The following is a 19,131-nucleotide window of genomic DNA, read 5'->3' as shown; positions in this document are numbered from 1 at the left end:
GCTTGAAAATATCACTTCTAGAGCATCGATCATATACAACTGCCTTTTTATTTTATACATCACAAGTAAACTAAATAAATCTAAGTCTTTACGTGCAAAGAAAGGAAAGAAATCAATGAAAACCAGCAATACTGCTTTAGGCACCCTGAATATTTCCTTATTGAACCTAACTACTGTTTTCTTGGAACTAACTACTAAGTTCAGCTGTCACAGCTTATAATAAAATACGTTTGCACCATAATGCACAGACGAAACGAGAATCACGAATACATAAAGATTTTCTCAAACATCAGCATTATTTTAGCTGTATATGATAGACGTATTCACTGATTGTACAAAAATTGAAGGAACCCTTGGAGAAAAGAGAAGCTGTAGCTCTAATGACAAGCCAGTACTTAACAAACATGAGAAGCATGAAAAGTAGAAGGAACATATGAAAGTGTTAAACACAGAAAAAGATGAAAACTGTGTTGTTCAAAATTAATTACACGAGATGGATGATGAGATACTTTGAGAAGAATCTGACGCAGCTCTGAAAGTCCAAACAAGGGACCTGAATTAGAGACAACACTTCGTCAGACTTTTTTTAGATCCTAAGGAGAGCCTGGTATTCTTGGTACAGTGTCAGGCGAAATATCCTCCCAGTCGCCCCTGACTATGAAATTTTCGTCTCCCTTAACTATCTGAATTTCTTTTATGGCAGCATACGCATCTTCAATCTCTTCATCTGCGGAGCTAGTTGGCATATAAACTTGTACTACTATGGTAAACCTTGGCTTCGTGTCTATCTTGGCCACAGTAATACGTTCACTATGCTGTTCATAGTAGCTTATCCTCCTTCCTTTTTTTTTCATTCATTATAAAACCTACTCCTGCATTACCGTTATTTGATTTTGTATTTATTCACCTGACCAGAAGTCTTGTTCTTCCGGCCACCGAACTTTATTAATTCCCACTATATCTAACTTTAACCTATTCATTTCCATTTTTAAATTTTCTAACCTGACTGCACTATGAAGGGATCTGACATTCTACGCTCTGATCCGTAGAACGCCAGTTTTATTTCTCTTGATAAGGACGTCCTTATGAGTAGTCCCTGTCCGGAGATCCGAATGGGGGACTATTTTATCTCTGGAATATTTTACCCAAGGGGACGCCATCATCATTTAACCATAATCTAAAGCTGCATGCCTTTGGGAAGAATTACGGCTGTAGCTTCCCCTTGCTTTCGGCCATTCGCAGTACCAGCACAGCAAAGCCACTTTGGTTGATATTAGAAGGCCAGATCAGTCAATCATCCAGACTGTTGCCCCTGCAGCTACTGAAAAGGCTGCTGTCGCTCTTCAGGAACCGCGTTGAATATATTACGGAATAAATTTATGTCAATATTTGAAAGTAGATTTCCTAAAAGTTATCCAGAAAGTCCATAAAACAAGGTAAGCCGCTAATGAGTAACGAGTATAAAATCCGATGTAAAAGGGAAATCGAAGTTTATGTAAATGTCAAATTAAGTCACGGTACGATGTTATTTGCATTCTGCAAATCTATACTGTAATGTTTTAAGGATCGTCATTAAAATTTCCACAAATACACACATCCTGAAAGATTCAATAATGCAGATAGTAAGAGTGAAACGATGCAGGCCACTGTGAAACAAGTGAAGCAACATCCAGTTATTATACATCACAACGTTGTGACAAATAATTCACAAGCTGAAAGTGTTTTAAAGCATGACTTCGTAAATGTCGCAAAAAACGATTCAGTAGTTCGGTTAAAGAAGGAAAATAATGTACTGAAAGCGTCATTCTAAAAATTTTATTCAAGTTTAAGTGGCGCCAACATCGTTCACTCAAATTACAAAATTATGAAAAAAATGCTAAACAAACCTCATATGGTTTGATGTAATTTCAAACAGAATTCGGAAAAGTTATTCTAAATTAGTATTTCCTTACTGTTACATGTAATGCATCCTGGCACAGGGAATCCTTCCAGAAAGGTCCATTGCTAAACCTCGTTATAAGAAAAGTGGCAAGGAAACATAAATAATTATCGTCCAGCTTCCCTACTAATATGACCTTAAATATTCGCAAAAATAGTGTAGTGAAGAGTATGGCCACATTAAATACAATGAGTTCTCTTGGTAAGTCACTGTTTGGATTCAAGAAGGTTAGCTTGTATGATAATGCTATTTTTATATTCGCTTACGTTTTTTTTATTACTGATTTGCCTAACAGTGTGTTGTGATGAATAACTCAGACAGTGTTGGAAAGAGAGAAACTGTTAGTGACTGGGAGTCCCTAAAGGTTCAATTTTGGGTCATTCTTATTTCTTGTTCATGTGAATGACCTTCAGCTTAACTTTCATTGAGCAGAATTGGTACTTCTCGCATATGATACATCTTTTATGATAAATCCTATTAGAGATAAAGCTACAGAACGGACAGATAGTGATTTTTTTTCAAAGAATTGTTCAGTGATTCGCTGGAAATACTCTCCCTAAAATACAGGAAACGTATTACATTCAGTTCTGTTAATAAAAAGTCACACCAACAATTGCTGTAGAAAATGAATGGGCATCAGTCAACAGGGTTCAATATTCCAAATTATTGAGCGTACAAAGTCATGAAATTTTAACTGGATGAAATACATCGCTATGCACCTTTCACTCTTTGTCTTGGAAACAAACGACCCAATCTCCTGATACATATTCTACATCTATACTTACTTCATTACTCTGCTATTCACAATAAGTGTCTGGCAGAGAGGTTCAATGAACCCCCTTCAAGCTGTCGCTCTACCGTTCCACTCTCGAACGGCGCGCGGGAACCCGAGCACTTAAATTTTCTCTTATTGTATCGTGATGATCATTTCTCCCTATGTAGTCGGGTGCCAATAGAATGCTTTCGCAATCGGAGGAGAAAACTGGTGAATGAAATTTCTTGAGAAGATCCCGTAGCAATGAATAACGCATTTGTTTTAATGATTGCCACTTCAATTCACATATAATGTCTGTAGCACTATCTCCCCTGTTTCGAGATAATACAAAACGAGCTGCCTCTCTTTGTACTTTCTCGATGTCATTCGTCAATCCCACCTGATGCGGATCCCATACCGCACAGCAATACTCCAGAATAGAGCAGTCAAGCGTGGTGTAAGCAGTCTCTTTAGTAGACCTGTTGCACTTTCTGTAGGTGTTCTCCCAATGAATTGCAGTCTTCGGTTGCCTCTACCCACAAAATTAGTTCTGTAACCGTTCCAATTTAGGTTATTTGTCATTGTAATCTCGAAGTATTTAGTTGAATTTACAGCTTTCAGATTTGCGACTTATTGCGTGATCGAAATTTACCGGATTTCTTTTAGTACTCATGTGAATAACTTTACACTTTTCTCTATTCAGGGTCAGTTGCCATTTTTCACGCCTTACATATATCTTATTTAAATCATTTTGTAATTTGTGTTGGTCATCTGTAGATTTTACAAGACGGTAAATGACAGCATCATCTGCAAACAATTTAAAATGAATACTTAGATTGTCTCCTATGTCGTTAATATAGATCAGGAACAATAGAGGGTCTATAACACTTCATTGGGGAGCGCCGGATATTACTTCTGTTTTGCTCGATGACTTTCCGTCTATTACTATGAACGGTGACGTTTCTGCCAGGAAATCACGCATCTAGTCGCTCAACTGAGGCGCTATTCCACAGGCAAGCTGTTTGGTTATAACACGCTTGTGATGAACCGTGTCGAAAGCCTTCTGGAAATCTAAAAATATGGAATCAATTTGACATCCCCTATCGATAGCACTCATTACTTCATGAGTATAAAGTGGTAGTAGTGTTCACAAGGACGATATTTTCTGAATCCGTGCTGGCTATGTGTCAATAAATCGTTTTCTTCGAGGTACTTCATAATGTTCGAATACAGTATATGTTCCAAATCACTACTGCAAATCGACTTTAGTGATATGGGCCTGTAATTCATTGGATTACTCCTACTTTCCTTTTTGGGTTTTGGTGTGAGCTGAGCAATTTTTCAGTCTTTAGGTACGGATATTACTGCGAGCGAGCCATTGTATATAATATCTGAATATGGAGCGATTGCATCAGCATACTCTGAGAGGAACCTGACTGGATTCCTATCTGGGCCGGAGGCCTTGCATTCATTAAGTGATTTAAGCTGCTTTGCTTCACCGATGACATCTACTTCTATATTTTCCATCTTGGCAGTTGTTCTTCATTGGTATTCAGGAATATTTACTTCGTCTTCTCTGGTGAAGGAGTTTTAGAAAACCATGTTTCGTAACTCTGCTTTAGTGGCACTGTCATCAGTGACTTCACTGTTGTTATCGCGCAGTGACGGTATTGATTGCGGCTTGCCACTTGTGTTCTTCATGTGTGACCAGAATCTCTTTGGGTATTGTGCAAGATTTCTAAACAGTTTCGTTGTGGAAATAATTAAAATCATATCGCTTGTAAGTACGCGCTATTTTTCGAATTTCTGCAAAACTTTGCCAGTCTTTTAAATCTGGCATGCTTTTCTTGTTGCTTTTGCAACTGCAATCTGAGCAGTTTTGTGTACCATGGGGGACCAGTACCATCACTTATTAATGTATGTGGTAAATATCTCTCAATTGCTGTTGATACTATGTCTTTGAAATCATTCCACGACTTATCTGCACTTACATGATCGGATCTGAAGGAGTGAAGACGGTCTCTTAAAAAGGCGTTAAGAGCATTTTTATCAGGTTTTTTAAATATACTTTGCGTTTCTTTTTGATGGTAGTAGGTATTGTGGTATTCAACCTACAAGCAACTCCCTTGTGGTTGCTTATCATTCTAATCGTCACGATACACTCTATTTGTCCAGGATTATTTGTTGCTAAGAAGTCAAGTATGCTTTGGCAACCATTTACGCTTCGAGTGGGCTCATGAATAATTGTTCAAAACTATTTTCTGAGAAAGCTTTCAGTACAATTTTGGACGACGTTTTGCATATATCTTTTACATAATGTTGGATGGAATAAATTTAGTAGGTAACTCATCACTTAGAAATGAACTCCTGATTGCACTTAAGCTAGCTCTAAGAACAATATGAGAAGCTCACCTGTGGTCATCATGTAGACTAGGTACATCTTCAATGAGTTAAGTATTTTAACAACACCATCACATTACATATATTCACCAATGAAATTCATCATAAACAATCCACCACAATTTGAGAAAATAATGGTCACATCTATAACCATACCAATTTTTTTAAGTTGGCAGCAGCACAGAATGTAGTTCAATATGCAGCAACAAAAATTCCTGATCGATTACTCAGTAACATAAAATGAGTTACAGTTTGTAAAGCTGGTTTAAAGCGGAATCGAAAATCATTACTTCTGGCCAACTGCTTCTGCTTCATGAATGACTTCCTTTCCTTAAAAGCTGGTACCATGTGGAGAGAAAAAATTGCGTTCTTGTATGTGTAGGACTGGAAATATGTCCTTTAAAATTAAAACGAATAATGGGTGTACAGGGTGTGCAAGAAATGTCGCAACAAACTTCATGAGGCAATAGAATGTGTCTTGAGAAAGAAATCTAGGATAGGTACCTGTGTCTGCGAATGTCATCCAACGACGCTACAGAACCTCAAAGTTATAGGCTCTCGCGCCTGCCACTAGCCACCCCTTCGGCAGCAAACATGACTACGTACGCTGATGAACCGTAGACGGCACGTCTCGCTATGTTATTTGGTATTCAGTGATCGCAAGTGATAGCCGGCTCGCCAGTGGAGAAAATGGAGCTAGCTGCTGGAGAGTAAAGTCTTCTCTCGTATGATGCAATGCTCTGTTGCCTTGGTGGATGACGATTTCTGTAGTTCATTTTTCTCTGGGAACCCTCTAGAACATCCAACTTCTTCTGGCGAAGGAGAAAAATGGTTCAAATGGCTCTGAGCACTTTGGGACTTAACTTCTGTGGTCATCAGTCTCCTAGAACGTAGAACTACTTAAACCTAACTAATCTAAGGACATCACACACATCCATGCCCGCTGCACCATTCGAACCTGCGACTGTAGTGGTCACGTGGTTCCAAACTGCCATTCTTGAAGTGACTTACAGTGGCACAGAGTGTGTTAGACTGTTGTCCTGGTGAGTGGGTTCTCCAGGTTACTCACTCAGGGAAAACATACGGTCATGTTTTGGAGAGAGCCAGGCAAGTCACTACTCTGCCGCTACTATGGTGGACGAACCTTGAATGGAGCTCAAGTTCTATGGAAAGACATATCCGAATATGTTACACAAGCTCAGTTTCACTAGGTACGTATCCCTATTAGAGCCATATTTGCTGCCAATGAGTACTAAGTCTCCTATTTGGTACGCTCCCTAGTGTGCAAAAGAAAGTTAACCACGTATTCTTTCTACAGTATTGTCTGATATCTATACGTAACATTTCGTTATTTTCTGCTAAGGACACCGGAAATAGAATTTGAGAATGAGGACAACACCAAAAACTCCTTCAAATATCCGTATTTATTATTAATTTACAAGTGCTTGGGTGCTTGACAATATGAGTAATTTACTCATCTTACAATTCAATGAAACAGTATCGATCGTAATATGTTTATAATACACTACTGGTCATTAAAATTGCTACACCAAGAAGAAAAGCAGATGATAAACCAGTATTCATTGGACAAATATATTATACTAGGACTGGCATGTGATTACATGTTCATGCAATATGGGTGCATAGATCCTGAGAAATCAATACCCAGAACAACCACATTTGGCCCTAATAACGGCCTTGTTACGCCAGTGCATTGAGGTAAACAGAGCTTGGATGGCGTGTACTGGTACAGCTGCCCATGCAGCTTCAACACGTTACGACAGTTCATCAAGAGTAGTGACTGGCGTATTGTGACGAGCCAGTTGCTCGGCCACCAGTGACCAGACGTTTTCAATTGGTGAGAGATCTGGAGAACGTGCTGGCCAGGGCAGCAGTCTAACATTTTCTGTATCCAGAAAGGCCCGTACAGGACCTGCAACATGCGTTCGTGCATTATCCAGCTGAAATGTAGGGTTTCGAAGGGATCGAATGAAGAGTAGAGCCACGGGTCGTAACACATCTAATGTAACGTCCACCATTGAAAGTGCCGTCAATGCGAACAAGAGGTGACAGAGACGTGTAACCAATGGCACCCCATACCATCACGCCGGGCGGTACGCCAGTATGGCGAAGACGAATACACGGTTCCAATGTGCGTTCATCGTGATGTCACCAAACACGGATGCGACCATCATGATGCTGTAAACAGAACCTGGATTCATCCGAAAAAAATGTTTTGCCATTCGTGCACCCAGGTTCGTCGTTGAGTACACCATCGCAGGCGCTTCTGTCTGTGATGCAGCGTCAAGGGTAACCGCAGCCATGGTCTCCGAGCAGATAGTCCATGCTGCTGCAAACGTCGTCGAACTGTTCGTGCAGATGGTTGTTGCCTTGCAAACGTCCCCATCTGTTGACTCGGGGATCGAGACGTGGCTGCACGATCCGTTACAGCCATGCGGATAAGATGCCTGTCATCTCGACTGCTAGTGATACGAGGCCGTTGGGGATCCAGCACGGCGTTCCGTATTACCCTCCTGAACCCACCGCTTCCATATTCTGCTAACAGTCATTGGATCTCGACCAACGCTAGCAGCAATGTCGCGATACGATCAACCGCAATCGCGATAGACTTCAATCCGACCTTTATCAAAGTCGGAAACGTGATGGTACGCATATCTCCTCCTTACACGAGGCATCACAACAAAGTTTCGCCAGGCAACGCCAGTCAACTGCTGTTTGTGTATGAGAAATCGGTTGGAAACTTTCCTCATGTCAGCACGTTGTAGGTGTCGCCACCAGCGCTTAACTTATGTGAATGCTCTGAAAAGCTGATCATTTGCATATCACAGCATCTTCTTCGCGTCTGTAGCACGTCATCTTCGTGGTGTAGCAATCTTAATGGCCAGTAGTGTTGTAGGCGATCGGTTTCGTCCGATAATTTAAACCATCTTCAGGCCGTAAGCTCTGTCATACGGCAAAAATGAATATTGAGACAGATAGTTACATGGCTAAAAACATCTAGAATAGCAGCTAAAAAGTCAAGGCTAGTAACCGTGGTGACGCTATTAGATTTTCTGTTGTTCGTTTTTAAACGTCTGGACGACCTTACTTGTAGGTTATTTCACACAAAATTTATGATAAAATTGTACTGTTTACATTATAGGAAATATTTCATATAATACTAAGTGGCACGTTGAGATTTTGAAGCTAGCGGTTGTCGAAGTTTTATAACCAGTTGGTTTGACAGTAGTGTGCCGCCCTTGCGAGTGTTAGCTTCAGTTCTTTTTTGTGGCCACTTGAAGCTGAACTGCAGTGGTCAGTTTCTTCGCTACTGACGTTTATCAAAGGTGAAACATGACGATCGACTTCCAAGCCATCGGATAGCCGCCGTCTCCTCAGCGTTCTGTCATATGCAACGGTGGAATGTAGCTATCGGTACCGGCAAGCCATTGCTGTGGTAACCAGTACACCACCTGTGCACTTCAAATATATGCCCACATTAATACGAATAATGTCTGTTATTAATTTCCGATGTTTTGCTTACATTGTGATAGGATTCATTGTGAGCCAGTATGTTTGTAATTTTTGCATGTACTTTTGTACCAGTTTTTGTTCTAAATTCCAGCTATACCGTTTAATGTAACATCCCTCACGTAATGAGTACATGATTCGTTGTAAATCATACGTGGTGGACGGAGCTTGCAATATACGTTTTCGAGTAATGCTGTTCTATTCAACAGCTGACCTCTGTGTTCTTACAGATATCGCTCTGTTCACCGCCGCCAGAATGTCTTATTTTGTTGTTACTGTAGCTTCTAGATGTTCTTAGCCATGTAACCATATCTAGGTGTAGAAATCCGTCTGAATATGTATTATTACTGTATGCAGTGCTTACTGCATGAAGATGGTCTAAATTATAGACCGAAACCAGTTGCCAATTATAACAAACATCTGTAGCGATCGAAACTGTTCTATTGAATTTTAAAATTTTACACAGATCGCTGTTACATCTCCTGTGAAAGACTGTTTTCTAAAGTTTTAGAGTTGGTTAAAATGGTTGCTTTATGATTGTCACAGTTATTTCAAACCACGGTATATTCTCGATATGTGATTCTTTTGTGTGTTCCATGTGATTTTCTTGTTACTAAGTTTACTCACTGCGTCTCATTTTCAGTGGAGTGTACGGTTCGTGGTAGTACCCAGACGGAAACAGCCGGCCGACCTTCCACACAGCGGCTCGTGTGGCCAGCGTTTCGCTTGTTCCCCACATCTCATGTCGACCGCCACTCCAACGTGTGTTGCGCTGAACGTGTGTGCCGGCAGAGCGGATAAGACGTAGTGGATACCTAAATAACTCTGCCGTATAAACAACATGGGGCGTGCAGTACAGCAGAAAATGCCCGCCGCTCTGTGTCCACTTCACTCCAGATATACTGTCCGGCGCTTGTGTAAATTCTTTGCCTCCCGTAAACTGCAAGAGCAAAAGCCCAGTCTCTCCTCATTCGTTACCGCTGCCGCAACTACGCCAACGCAAACACCATCAACACGATACGACCTATGCCTTATCTCCAGACGAAGTTACTAGCTCTTGCCGACCTTGAACTCCGTGCTAACCTAAACTTCCCGTAGTACGAGGTGCATTCAAGTTCTAAGGCCTCCGATTTTTTTTCTAACTAACTACTCACCCGAAATCGATGAAACTAGCGTTACTTCTCGATGTAATCGCCCTGCAGACGTACCCATTTTTCACAACGCTGACGCCATGATTCCATGGCAGCGGCGAAGGCTTCTTTAGGAGTCTGTTTTGACCACTGGAAAATCGCTGAGGCAATAGCAGCACGGCTCGTGAATGTGCGGCCACGGAGAGTGTCTTTCATTGTTGGAAAAAGCCAAAAGTCACTAGGAGCCAGGTCAGGTGATTAGGGAGCATGAGGAATCACTTCAAAGTTGTTATCACGAAGAAACTGTTGCGTAACGTTAGCTCGACGTGCGGGTGCGTTATTTGGTGAAACAGCACACGCGCAGCCCTTCCCGGACGTTTTTGTTACAGTGCAGGAAGGAATTTGTTCTTCAAAACATTGTCGTAGGATGCACCTGTTACCGTAGTGCCCTTTGGAACGCAATTGGTAAGGATTACGCCCTCGCTGTCCCAGAACATGGACACCATTTTTTCAGCACGGGTGGTTGCCCGAAATTTTTTTGGTGGCGGTGAATCTGTGTGCTTCCATTGAGCTGACCTTTGTTTCTGGATTGAAAAATGGCATCTACGTCTCATCCATTGTCACAACCGACGAAAAGAAAGTCCCATCCATGCTGTCGTTGCGCGTCAACATTGCTTGGCAACATGCCACACGGGCAGCCATGTGGTCGTCCGTCAGCATTCGTGGCACCCACCTGGATGACACTTTTCGTATTTTCAGGTCGTCATGCAGGATTGTGTGCACAGAACCCATAGAAATGCCAACTCTGGAGGCGATCTGTTCAACAGTCATTCGGCGATCCCCCAAAACAATTCTCTCCACTTTCTCGATCATGTCGTCAGACCGGCTTGTGCGAGCCCGAGGTTGTTTCGGTTTGTTGTCACACGATGTTCTGCCTTCATTAAACTGTCTCACCGACGAACGCACTTTCGACACATCCATAACTCCATCACCACACGTCTCCTTCAACTGTCGATGAATTTCAATTGGTTTCACACCACGCAAATTCAGAAAACGAATGATTGCACACTGTTCAAGTAAGGAAAACGTCGCCATTTTAAGTATTTAAAACAGTTCTCATTTTCGCCGCTGGCGGTAAAATTCCATCTGCCATAAGGTGCTGCCATCTCTGGGACGTATTGACAATGAACGTGGCCTCATTTTAAAACAATGCGCATTTTTCTATCTCTTTTCAGTCCGGAGAAAAAAATCAGAGGCCTTAGAACTTGAATGTACCTCGTAGTTGCCCTACAATAGCCGCCTGTACTTGCAGTGCCCACAGGCTAAAGTCCGCAGTTTCCAGGCGCAGCTCACGCGGCCCACGCGTTCTACAGCCAACGACCAACGTTCCTCTAAATGCTCCTGGACCATATTGTTCCCATTCGAGACGGTTAGGTACAGCATATAATGATCAACAACAGCGACCCACTCCCACAAATGAGCGGATACAAAAGCATCAACTACGTAAACCCCATGCCACTGTGTCAGCAGATTCTTTAAATGATTGTCATCAAACTAAAAAAGGAAAAGAAGAATTTAAAAACTGTGACATTTCATCGACTGAGACATATCAGTTGTGACAATATATTTTCTATATTTATGTATCGTAACCTGTAGAGCACCAAATACTCTTCACCTTTAGCCGGCCGTGGTGGCCGAGCGGTTCTAGGCGCTTCAATTCGGAACCGCGATGCTGCTACGGTCGTAGGTTCGAATCCTGCCTCGGGCATGGATGTGTGTGGTGTCCCTAGGTTACTTAGGTTTAAGTAGTTCTAAGTTCTAGGGGACTGATAGCGCTCGGAGCCATTTCGACCATTTTCTTCACCTTTGCGACGGTTTGTATCCTGTTGCGGACGCATTCAATGGGGGGGCCTGAATATCTGTAGAAGGAATGGCAGCCCATTCTTCAACTTCTTTAACACTGTACCACATAAGCGGCTCTTTGTGAAATTGCGTACGTGGTTTCCGGTCAGAGAGGTCACAGTTCGTAGTAATTGGCGGAAGCCATCGAGTAAAACAGAAGTGATCCCTGGCGTTTCCCAAGGTAGTGTTGTACGCCCTTTGGTGTTACGTATCTACAGAAACGATTTGGAAGACAATCTGAGCAGCCGTCTTTTGTTTGCACATGACCCTGTCGTTTATCGACTAAAGTCATCAGAAGATCAAAACAAACTGCAAAAGGATTTATAAATAATATCTGAATGGTGCAGAAAAGGGCAGTTGACGGTAAATAACGAAAAGTGTGAGGTCATCCGCATGAGTGCTAAAAGAAACTCGTTAAACTTCGGTTACATGATAAATCAGTCTAATCTAAAAGCCGAAAATTCAACTAAATATCTAGGTATTAGAATTATGACCAACTTAAATTGGAAGGAACACACAGAAAATGTTGTGGGGAAGGCTTTTATTGGCAGACACTCAGGAAATGTAACAGACCTACTAAGGAGACGACGTACACTACGCTTGTCCGTCCTCTTTTAGAATACTGCTGCACGGTGTGGGATCCTTACCAGGTAGGACTGACGGAGTACATCGAAAGAGATCAAAAAAGGCAGCACGTTTTGTACTATCGCGAAATATGGGGGAGAGAGTCACAGAAATGATACAGTATTTGGGCTGGACATCATTAAAAGAAAGGCGTTTTCCGTTGCGACGGAATCTTCTCACGATATTCCAATCACCAACTTTCTTCTCCGAATGCAAAAATATTTTGTTGACAACAACATACATAGGGAGTAACGATCACCACGATAAAATAAGGGAAATCAGAGCTCGTACGAATAGATATAGGTGTTCATTCTATCCGCGCGCTATACGAGAGTGGAATAATAGAGAATTGTGAAGGAGAATTGCCAGGCACTTGAATGTGATTTGCAGAGTATCCATGTAGAAGTAGATGTAGATAGAAATAGCCGAAACCAAAGAGGTTGGTAGTACTGGATGGTGGGATCTGGACCGAAGACGCCGTTCTAACCTACCCAAATTTGTTCCAGTGGACGCTGGTCAGGATTCTGGACAGGCCAATCAATTTCAGGAATGTTGTTGTCCATTAGTCATTATCTCACAAATTCTGCTTTAAGACAGGATTATCGTCGTACAACAATCATCACCTCCGAACTGATCTACTTTGCGCAGTACACAAACTGTAAAATGTGTTCAGATCCTTCGAAATTTAGCATTTTCGTAAGCGCAAGAAGGGAACCATAAGCAGCTGGCCGGAGTCGCCTAGTGGTTCTAGGCGCTTCAGTCTGGAGCCGCGCGACTGCTAAGGTCGCAGGTTCGAATCCTGCCTCGGGCATGGATGTGTGTGACGTCCTTAGGTTAGTTAGGTTTAAGTAGTTCTAGGTGACTGATGACCTCAGATGTTAAGTCCCATAGTACTCAGAGCCATTTGAGCCATTTGAACCAATTGAATCTTATTTGGCACCACATGTGATGGCACGTAAGGTTCTCCACCAATCACTTCTATCAGTGCCACAAAGCACATCGTCATTGATCACTCAAAATCACTAGTTTCTAGTCATGCCCTGTCCTGTGGTGACGGTCCTTTACGTCACCATTCACTACAAAAATTGGGGCTTATGAGCAGCTGTTCTACCATTGTGCCCCATTTTTGTAACTCCCTACGCATAGTCACTACGCTAGCTGTGCTGGTGGTAGCAGTTCTGAACTCACCAGTGATTCCTTCTCCTGATATACTGCGGTTTTTTACTCTCACCTTCCATAATGCTCGACGGTACCTGTCCGTTAGTACACGGACTCTGCCTGATCTTCGCTCAGCCGCGATTGCTCATACGCGTTTCCTCTTCACAACCACCAACAGTCGACTTGGGTAGTTTCAGATGTGTTGAAATGTTCGAGATCCATTTGTTACTGATGTGACACCCAACGACTAGCCCACGTTTGAGGTCACTGAACTCTCCCGAACAACCATTTCTGCTATTACTGCTTCTCTTATAACAACACCATACTGATTGCCTCAGTTAATGCTGGCGGTTCCATCTCTCGTGATATCGAGTGGTCGATTCTGCACTACTTAGAGGTCTGCAGATCGTTTTGATCAAATAGAGTAACAGAGCCAACTCTCCCTATTTGACGATTCAAATGGTTTATAACCAGTAAAGGACAAACAGGACGTGTGGACACTATTACGCTACAATGCAGGTCGTTAAAATCTCAATTTGTGCATCAGTATCCATGTTATAGCCTGTGCTACACTTTTCGAGTGCATGTATTCTTCTTTCAGATATTTTAGCTTCCCGGTAATTTAATTAACACACACAATGTTATACGTTCCTATCAACGATTGCGTGTTTAGCACACAAGCATGACCACTGATTGTCATTAGTTACGCATGTCCACAAATGCCCCAGTGTCCTTTCAGGTATTTAGAGCACTTCTCATGTACGCATCACAATGGTTGCAGAACAGTGTGAAGTTATTAAAACGACGTTTGGGATACAATGTTGTCGAAAATATGTACTCAATTAGGTCATGGAAACAAAATTTTACGGCTCAACAAACGGAAATAAGAAATGAGTTTTACAATGTCAGGGGTCTGATTATCCTTAGCCGATATCATTCCCGCAAGGCACCTGTGCAGACATGGAAGAGTCGCTGATGATGACTGATGAGGTAATATCTTTCTCCCACCTATTCTCACCCATTCGACAAGACTGGATCTGAGCCCATTGCTGATCAGTGCATGCTATGGTTATTGTGAGAAACTCAAGTTATGGACGAGAGATACATGAACATCCAACAGCGCATCTGAAATCTCATATATTTACATGTACATACATACACACATACAAGCTGTCCCTCCCAAGAGTCGTGAGGTATATTTTTCTGGTTCAAAGTGGTTCAAATTGCTCTGAGCACTATGGGACTTATCTTCTGGGGTCATCAGTCATCTAGAACTTAGAACTACTTAAACTTAACTAATCTAAGGACATCACACAACACCCAGTCATGACGAGGCAGAGAAAATCCCTGACCCCGCCGGGAATCGAACCCGAGAACTCTAATCTTACATTCATGGTCTTTTTGTGAGGTATATGTAGGCACTGTTGGCAATTCTAGGAATGTAAGTTCACGGAATTTTATCAGTAGACCAAGCTGAACCGGATCGCTGATAGCCATCAACGATCGGCTAGCTTATCTTTCCTATTTACGGCTAGTGATCTTTGTCAGAGAAGTTAGCGAGCGCAGGGGGAGAGTGTTTGCAGGGGTGTGCAGTAGAGTGTTGCACCTTGGCTGTCAATGCGAACGGTAATGCGGTGAGCTGTGGATTAGCTTGGCACGTGATAGCATGTAGGTTGCACTATGAGCTTTTAACGGAAAGTAGTGGCCTATGTGAAGAAGTAAACACGCCCGGCCTTGCTCGAGAGGAACGAGCATGCGGTACGCCGCTGCTTGCGCCGGTTTCAGAACGGGTTGTTGGCACGGTGCAACGTGCTAGTTGAAACCTGTAACGTCCCCCTTCCCTTCTATCGACAATGTTAGAAATATGACTGTGTAAGCATGTGCCTAAACAATTGGAATAAAATTTTTGAAAAGGCTGTTGTTCCGAAGATTCAATATAAAGTCGATAAATGAGGGGGAGGTTAACAACAAGATGCCTTCTAAGACCACTTATTCCACCCATTTAATAACTCTAAAATTTAGTATGGTTGTTCGAAAGGTTTGTGCTATCATTCACGTACTGTACCAACTAGAAGGCGTACCATGTGGATCGGAACAGAATAATAAGAGTTATTGAAATAATTATAGCTAAAAGAAATACGGTCGCTAGCCCAGTTGGGCAAAATTTCTGTTCGGCAGGTGAATTGATCAGCCGAACAGTCAATGTCAAGAATTACTCGAACACGCGCGGCAGCAGAGGGCTGAGCGCATGTCAGCAAAAACAATTGAAACAGTTACGTAATAAAGAGAGAAAGAAAATAATTTGCACTCGAAATATCATTAACTAATAGAGCTGAAATTTTGAAAACATACAAGATAACACTTAGATTAATGGTTACTTACTGTTGTGACAATGGCGCTACCTCACAATAACGACTACTATTTTCATATGAATTTTGGAAAATGGCAAAATATAATTAAACGAAACTCTATTGACTTCTGAACAGGGAAGTAGAAATTGATAATTACTGCATCAAAAGGTAATTATTATACTTTAGCACGACTACAAGTCAAAATGTGAACCAGAACTTTACTGACAACAAATTACAATAATCACTGATATGTGCACTTACTCATCAATTCAAGTTAGTGCCAGGAATCATTTTTATTTGATTAGTTAATTTACTATTTGCAACAAATAGATCGTCTCAGATTAAAGTTCAAATTTAAAGTTAGTGAGACTGAAATTACTGAATGCTTTAAGTTCAAATCTTTAATCTGAATCATTTAGTTCATAAGCAAAATTAACTAGCACTGAAATTTTTATTGTTTATAAACGGTAATCGGATTATTGTAACAATAGGACAGGACAGGAACCTACTTGGTGAATGATTTTTAGGAGAATCACGGGTAAACAGTTTTGATTGAACTACGGTAATTATTCACTCGCAAAACACCACATAGCTGAGTAACGCCGTTACAAAACTAGTTGACAACAAGCTGTGATGCAACAATCTTACTTCAGTCCATTCTCGCCGTGACGAAGTTGCTGACGACGATACTGCTGCTGGCTCCTTTCCATGATAATTAGCGAGCACGGGAGTTATTTGCACTGATATTGGCGTGGCGGGTTCTTGATGTTGCTGCAGCCATTATTTCCACCGCCCACGCTCATCACATGCCATGTGCCGCTAAACAATCTCTCCCCCATTACAGTGCACGCCATCCATGCGTCCGCACTTCACCAACACACCAGAGTTTTCTCTCTGCGTAGCGCGCGCTCTGACGTAACATCCTCGCGTCCAGAGACGCCGCTACTCCAACGATACTTATTCGTTCACAAAAACCTAACGTTTCCCTAACATTCTCTCAGCGATATTTACATAATATACATAATTGACTACACAGCAAAATAAACAAATTAATTCGTACATCGTGTACATATAAATTTACATAAAGATAAAAGCAAGTATATATACGATAATAAATGGTCAAAGAGCGCATCGGCACATAAGTGTTACAAACCCGTAAGGAATTATGGAATGACAGCCTCGGTATTTGTGTGAGATGCAAGGGTGGAAATCGTTGGAGATTATCCATTCCGGTTTTGCTAGATCAGCACTGAAATCAGCAGCCTGTTGCTACGGTGAGCATGATTATTATTTGCTTCTGCACGCTACTACGGAAGTGTGTGCCACCTCTCCAAGATTCTTCCGCTTTCGCCAGCCGTTTTAGTTAATCTATAAGCAGTTTGAATTGCCTGACTGTACTTACTGATCTGATCTCTATATTAAAATATTTTATGCTCTGTTTCTTTATTAACTTCACTGAGAGACTGTTTGCTGTGTACAATTTGTGTGGTGCGTTGGTATCTCACGTGTGTTTGTCTAATTGGCGATTGGGGCCGTGAACTTGAATTTCAGTAACAAAATGCTTCCTCGCGGCGCCAACTTATTAATGTGGAGCCAGTACTGTTCAGTTTAGGTTCTCATTTCTGTTATTGTATTTGTCAGTAACGGCTGGTAGCGGAATGTTTTTGTCTGTTGTAGACTTGCGGGCACTCCCACGCTAAACTGGTGATTTGCTAGACGTCTGTACTGTACCGGCCACGTCATGTGTGAAGGAAATGTAAAGAAGCTCACACTAATTTAGAGTTGAGAACCAAACCTTCAGTTACTTTATAGCCGATTGTAATTATTATCTACGGAAATTTTAATGTCTACCTATTACTGTGATTCCTTTACTAAACATTTTTCTTCTCTTTAAGGGGAAACGGAAGGCAAGTGAGCCTCAAAAATTCGATTTTCAGATTTTAGCATATTTGAAATGCCTGGCCTTTCCTGCGTGAAACAGTTTTTGACATATAAACGACAATTTTTTTTTACATATGTTGGTTTTCCTGGCGCTCTGTGCAATCTGGCATTTAAATGCCACGGCTTCCTTTTTGCGTCATGCAGAAATAATGGTTCAAATGGCTCTGAGCACTATGGGACTTAACTTCTGAGGTCATCAGTCCCCTAGAACTTAGAACTACTTAAACCTAACTAACCTAAGAACATCACACACATCCATGCCCGAGGCAGGATTCGAACCTGCGACGGTAGCGGTCGCGCGGTTCCAGACTGTAGTCCCCTAGAACCGCTCGGCCACCCCGGCCGGCTGCAGAGATAATGCACAGCATTCTTTTACTCCTTGTGTGTTATTTCATGCTTCTATTGTTTTATCGCTTCAATGTTTCCTACCCTGTATCTACTATTGATACACTTGTCTGTTAGCACTCACAACTTTACGTAAACGTCGCTGCTCTCGATCGTTAAGTGCGTTGTTCTGGTGAGAGGTAATGCCTGAAACTCGGTATTCTCGGCTTGGATATAAGAGGAAATGTAGGGAATTTAGAAAACATGAAAAAAGCTGTATGTGTTATCTTTTTCCATAAGCTTACCACAAATGAAAATCCAGTGCACGGCCTTTGCCTGAATGATCATGACACCCGGTGCAAGGACAGGAGAAGTGCCAAATATGACCACAAACATTCTTTACCTGCATCACTCATATTCAGAGACCTTTGTACAGATACCTTGTTGAAGAAATGTCTTCATGGGAAAACACAAAATTTAAGTGAATGTGTGAATTCTACCATTTGAAACCGGGTACCGAAAACTGTATTTGTTGATCTTACAACCCTCAAATTTGGTGTTTATGATGCTATTTTATGCTTGAATGATGGTGTAATTAGAAAACTGGATGTTTTGGAATTATTGGCATAAATTATAGAGGAAATATTGCAAAATCCTTGGTGCAAATTGATAAAGAGAGAACCTGCAACGCAGATATTGCTAATTTAAAATGCACAAAAGAAGTCACACAGAAAAGAAGAGGGACCAAGAGAAGAAAAGATCAGTATGATTCAGATGATGCTCAGTATGGTGGAGGAAAATATTAGTGGTAAGTAATTCTCATCAATAACTATACTAGAATTGCAATATTAAACTTTAAATGGATTTTTCTCAAAACTACATTTTTTACTTTCAGGTACCATTATTTGACAAACTAAAGGTGTTAGAAACATGAAATTTGGTCAATTTGTGCTGATGATGGTAATAAGTAATTACAAGTAAATTGAGAACCACCAAACAATCATAAACTGTTTTATAATAATTAAAGTACAAAAAAAGTTACATTTTACTTGTGAAAGAATAAAATTCTTTTTCCTT

The sequence above is a fragment of the Schistocerca piceifrons genome, chromosome 3, assembly GCF_021461385.2.
Source record: "Schistocerca piceifrons isolate TAMUIC-IGC-003096 chromosome 3, iqSchPice1.1, whole genome shotgun sequence".
NCBI lineage: Eukaryota > Metazoa > Arthropoda > Insecta > Orthoptera > Acrididae > Schistocerca > Schistocerca piceifrons.
The sequence above is the reverse complement of the archived record's forward strand: the minus strand, read 5'-3'. Positions refer to the sequence as shown.